This window comes from Triticum aestivum, chromosome 1B, assembly GCF_018294505.1.
Source record: "Triticum aestivum cultivar Chinese Spring chromosome 1B, IWGSC CS RefSeq v2.1, whole genome shotgun sequence".
Lineage (NCBI taxonomy): Eukaryota > Viridiplantae > Streptophyta > Magnoliopsida > Poales > Poaceae > Triticum > Triticum aestivum.
In genome coordinates this window covers 46,129,746-46,135,177 of record NC_057795.1, presented here as the reverse complement: position 1 = coordinate 46,135,177, position 5,432 = coordinate 46,129,746, and positions in this window count along the sequence as shown.

Below are 5,432 nucleotides of genomic sequence, written 5' to 3'. Positions count from 1 at the left end.
TACACAATTAAACATTGGTTGAAAGGTGCGCCCGAAATATGGGTTGGGTTGCACGACCAATGTCAGAATGGTGATTCAATTAGCGAAGGACTTAGAATGAACTATCGCCCATTCACTTCAAAGCAATAGGGTTGCTAGAAGTTTGAATTCACACGTCATAGCTCCATTGTCGGTATTCCGGTTGAAAACAATACGGGGACCAAGGAATGAACGAAGATGGCAAGTAGTATTATGATATCAAGAATTATTAAGAGGTGGTGAAATTCTCACCACATTCTTGACAAAAAGAGATGGTAATACTTCCGAGGTAAGGAAGATCAACTGCTGGGTAGCAGTGATCTCAAGGTTTACACAAAACACGAACAAGTTGTGTTGAACGAAAGGCAATAAAGTGGTCGATGAGAACAGGAATCATCGAGGGGCAAGGATGGTATTACCCATCATGAATTCAATTGAATTCCTGGAAGAGCTCATAAGGTTGATGATGATCACGACACAATTGTCGAGAGATTTCATGCAGATGTAGTCAATCAGCGACGACATCAAGTCAAAGGAATGATGAAGCAAGAGGTTATTGGAACCACAGTTACGACACAAACTCGAACTCAAGCTTGTTGCTTAAGGTGAAAAGGTATGACGAGGAAAATCGACGTAAGGTTAGTTCATCGTCGAAAATTGGTGCTCCGAGAATAAGGACCAGGTAGCACCGTTAGAATCGTCACGACAATGATATAGCCAAACAGGCTAGGAATGGCGTGATCAGGTACAAACTCATACTTATAGAAGCTTACTGAAGAGTTGTTGAACCGTAGGGCGGACTCGGTTCAGTTATCGGTGTCTTTGAGTGTTCAATAACTCCGAGCCCATGAAAAATTGTAATCGGTGAGTATGTAGTACTTGATGAAGAACTCATAAGAAATTATGCAGTTCCAAGATAATCTCGAGATACCAGGTGGTAATACTCGACGACAGATCAAACTAGAAGTTGAACTGGGGTATTGCTCTATAGAAGACAAGTGCTTAAACTTGCACAGGACATGATATTTAAAGGAGAACATGGTCAGAACCACGATTGCAAAAAGGCCAGATCTCAGATATAATATGAACTTATACCAAGGGAATAATTGATTTTAAAAGAAGCTTCGATGAGAAGATGTACATCGTGTCCATGGGCATGAACGCAAAGTTCAAGGTCGACTCCCACTTCTCCAATGCACAACCTTTCATTCACTTCTCGCGCTCAATGAAGTTGTAGTTTTGAAATTTTATCTGGCAAAATACCAGAAGAGTACGACTCGTGAAGACTTTCGAGTTCACACATATTAAGGAAGGCATAGGTTCAACCCATCGGGGCATCTTAGAATCCTATACCAGAATTTTTTAGAAGTAATTAACTCAAGCTCGAAGGCAGAGCATGGTTGAGAAAGCAGACGATACAATTTACCAAAGGCATTATGTATCCGAGAAAAAGGCTCACAAGTTTATTGAATATGAAGGGCGTTGTCAGATAAAATCCAACAAAGGAGCTGGTGGTCCACAAGGGATCTGACGTGAGCATCGGTACTCAACTAGAGGAAGAAGAATGCAAGGAGATCAAATTATAGAAACAACTGACTAAGTCAATTGTCAAATGCCAAGGAATTATGATTTCCAAATCAAGGGATCAGAAGCAATTCTCTGGTTAGGGATGGATAAGTTGAATAGCCTTAGGGTACAATCAACGACAATTGGATTGGTCGAGAACCAATTCTAGTTAAAAGAATGGCAGCTCAGCCGGAAAGGTAATTTATAAGGATCAATGATGATTGCGGGTATTCGCAAACATATTGAGCCGACAGACTCAAAATGATAATGACAAGGAATGTCAATAAGACTACGAGACTTATAGGATTAACCATAATGCAAACAAGCAAGAATTTCAAGAGCCAAAGGCTCCAGAGGATTTTCGGAAGATCGAATAGTATTTTGAAGACTTTTGTGGAACACATGAACAACTGGGGATGAGCGGATACTCGACAAGTGCAAGGATTTATTGGAAGGGGTATTCATGTGGCAAAGAACTGCTAGGCAGTAGGCACAAAGTATTTTCGGAACAATAGAGAAAACTTCGGGGTATCTTGTAATAACAAGATCAATGGGGGATGATCGTATGAATGGCAAGTGTAAGTAGTTATCCATACGAATTTATCAGTGGTCAGGAATAGCATAAGTGATGGGCACAAAGTCTCGAGAGAACATCAGAGAGTATCTTCGGAATCTTCCGATGTAGCAGGCGATCATCTGAAGTAAGGGGCTCTCCGGGAGAAAGTACTTGCGAGAACCTAAAGTTAGTTTTTTTTAGCAAAATCGTTTAACCCGAATAGAAGAGAGTTTAGAATCCCAGAGTAAAGATCGAGGAGTAAAAGATCCTAATACCACCCAATGGCGACGTGGGCCCGTAAGGCACACAACCATGTTAGTAAAAGTTTTGCAATGAGTAGACTCGACTTCGGCCAAGGAGTGTGGAAGGGGATTCCTACAGGCAGTCGGCTCTGATACCAACTTGTGACGCCCCCGATTCAATTGTACACTAATCATGCACGCAAATGTGTACGATCAAGATCAGGGACTCACGGGAAGATATCACAACACAACTCTAAAACATAAAATAAGTCATACAAGCAACATAATACAAGCCAGGGGCCTCGAGGGCTCGAATACAAGTGCTCGATCATAGACGAGTCAGCGGAAGCAACAATATCTGAGTACAGACATAAGTTAAACAAGTTTGCCTTAAGAAGGCTAGCACAAACTGGGATACAGATCGAAAGAGGCGCAGGCCTCCTGCCTGGGATCCTCCTAAGTTACTCCAGGTCGTCGTCAGCGGGCAGCACGTAGTAGTAGGCACCTCCAGTGTAGTAGGGGTCGTCGTCGATGGTGGCGTCTGGCTCCTGGACTCCAGCATCTGGTTGCGACAACCAGAAAGAAAAGAAAGGGGGAAAAAGGGGGAAGAAAGCAACCGTGAGTACTCATCCAAAGTACTCGCAAGCAAGGAACTATACTACATATGCATGGGTATATGTGTAAGAAGGCCATATCAGTGGACTGAACTGCAGAATGCCAGAATAAGAGGGGGATAGCTAGTCCTATCGAAGACTACGCTTCTGGCAGCCTCCGTCTTGCAGCATGTAGAAGAGAGTAGACTGAAGTCCTCCAAGTAGCATCTCCAAGTAGCATCTCCAAATAACATCTCCAAGTAGCATCTCCAGATAGCATCTCCAAGTAGCAACGCATAGCATAATCCTACCCGGCGATCCTCTCCTCATCGCCCTGTAGAACAGCGATCACCGGGTTGTCTGTGGAACTTGGAAGGGTGTGTTTTATTAAGTATCCGGTTCTAGTTGTCATAAGGTCAAGGTACAACTCCAAGTCGTCCTGTTACCGAAGATCACGGCTATTCGAATAGATTAACTTCCCTGCAGGGGTGCACCACATAACCCAACACGCTTGATCCCATTTGGCCGGACACACTTTCCTGGGTCATGCCCGGCCTCGGAAGATCAACACGTCGCAGCCCCACCTAAGCTCAACAGAGAGGCCAACACGCCGGTCTAAACCTAAGCGCACAGGGGTCTGGGCCCATCGCCCATAGCACACCTGCACGTTGCGTACGCGGCCGAAAGCAGAACTAGCCCCCTTAATACAAGAGCAGGCTTACGTTCCAATCTGGCGCGCGCCGCTCCGTCGCTGACGTCTGAAGTGCTTCGGCTGATACCACGACGCCGGGATACCCATAACTACTCCCACGTAGATGGTTAGTGCGTATAGGCTCGTAGCCGACTCAGATCAAATACCAAGATCTCGTTAAGCGTGTTAAGTATCCGCGAACGCCGAACAGGGCCAGGCCCACCTGTCTCCTAGGTGGTCTCAACCTGCCCTGTCGCTCCGCCACAAAGTAACAGTCGAGGGCCGTCGGGAACCCAGGCCCACCTCTACCGGGATGGAGCCACCTGTCCTTTCAGCCCCCTCGTCAGAATCACTTGCGGGTACTCAATGAGCTGACCCGACTTTAGTCACCATCTGTATAGTATGTATGTATGTATAGTATATACCCGTGATCACCTCCCAAGTGATCACGGCCCGATAGTATAGCAAGGCAGACTGACAAGAATGTAGGGCCAATGATGATAAACTAGCATCCTATACTAAGCATTTAGGATTGCAGGTAAGGTATCAACAGATGTAGCGACAATGTCAGGCTATGCATCAGAATAGGATTAACGAAAGCAGTAACATGCTACACTACTCTAATGCAAGCAGTATAGAGGAGAATAGGCGATATCTGGTGATTAAAGGGGGGGCTTGCCTGGTTGCTCTGGCAAGAGAGAGGGGTCGTCGGTGACGTAGTCGTCCATAGGGGCATCAGCATCGTCACGGGGGCTACCGGAGAGAAGAGGGGGGAGAAACAGTAAATACATAGCAAGCAAGTGCATAACAGGTCAACAAGCAGAGCTAGACGTGTTCTAACGCGGTATGAGGTGGTACTGGTTAAGGGGGGAATCATCCGGGAAAGTATTCCCGGTGTTTCGTGTTTTCGGGCAGAGGAGCCGGAGGGGGAAAGTTGCGGGTTCGATAGGTTAGGGGGGTGTGGCGGACGAACGGACTGCGTATCCGGATTCGTCTCGTCGTTCTGAGCAACTTTCATGTACAAAGTTTTTTCATCCGAGCTACGGTTTATTTTATATGATTTTTCAAAGTTTTAAACAATTTCTAATTTTTTTTGAATTTATTTATTATTTCAGAATTAAAGGTGAAATTGCTAAGTGTACCCACAGCTTGTACACAACAATGTACTAAAGGGGCTGACAGGTGGGGTCCAGTTGACTTCCCAGTCAACAGTCAACTGAGACCGTTGACTGGTCAAAGGGGTCTAGTGGGACCCTCCTGTCAATGACTAGACTAGTCCAGTCAGCAGTTTGACTTGGTCAAACTGGACAGCAGGCCCACCTGTCATTGGCTATACTGTTAATTAACAGTAGTTAATTAGGTTAAGTAGTTAATTAGGTTAATTAGATTAGGATTAATTAAGTTAATTAATTAATTAATTTAATTTATTATTATTATTATTGTTTTTTATTCCTTTTTTTTTGGTGCGGGTCCACATGGCAGTGGCCCGAACCGGCCGCAGCTGGGCACCCGTGGCTGCATAGGGCGCCGACGGCCACTGCGGTCGTGCACGCCGTGGGCAGCAGGGGGAGGCCGGGGTAGGGGCGGAGCAGAGCAGCACGGCGGCAGGTGGGGCACGGCAGGGGGCGCGCGAGCACGCGGGAGCAAGCAGCAGCAGCAGAGCGGGGCCGCCAACGTGGGGCGCCGTCAAGCGCGGCGGCCAGCTTCAGCAGCGGGGACCGAGGCGGGGCGAGGGGCATGGCCCCGAGCGGCTTGCGCGGGTGCGG